The sequence below is a fragment of the Penaeus monodon genome, chromosome 31 (genome assembly GCF_015228065.2).
Source record: "Penaeus monodon isolate SGIC_2016 chromosome 31, NSTDA_Pmon_1, whole genome shotgun sequence".
Taxonomy (NCBI): domain Eukaryota; kingdom Metazoa; phylum Arthropoda; class Malacostraca; order Decapoda; family Penaeidae; genus Penaeus; species Penaeus monodon.
Window position 1 is genome coordinate 5007704 of NC_051416.1, and position 337 is coordinate 5008040.

Sequence of the window (337 nt, forward strand, 5' to 3'; positions counted from 1 at the left end):
CCCATTTAATCCCCACCGGTTCTTCATGCTCCCGCACGTGCATTCTATCGCGTGTGCAATCGGCCTCGCTATTGTTACATGCCGATAATATTTCTCCTTCTACGTTAAGCGAACTCATCAAGCCTAATTTATCTCCAAATAACGTAAAGCTGCAGCCCTCAGTGGCGCTTCGCAAAGCCGCGACGCCACAAAGCTCAGCTGAATCTACGGAACAGTAACTTAGGGCGTGGAAGCTCCCTCCTGACGCAGAGGGGAAGGGAGACATACAGCCTTTGTGGATGGTAAAAGCTTCTGGATGCTGCCTGTTCCCCCTCTCTGACACTATACATAGAAAAGG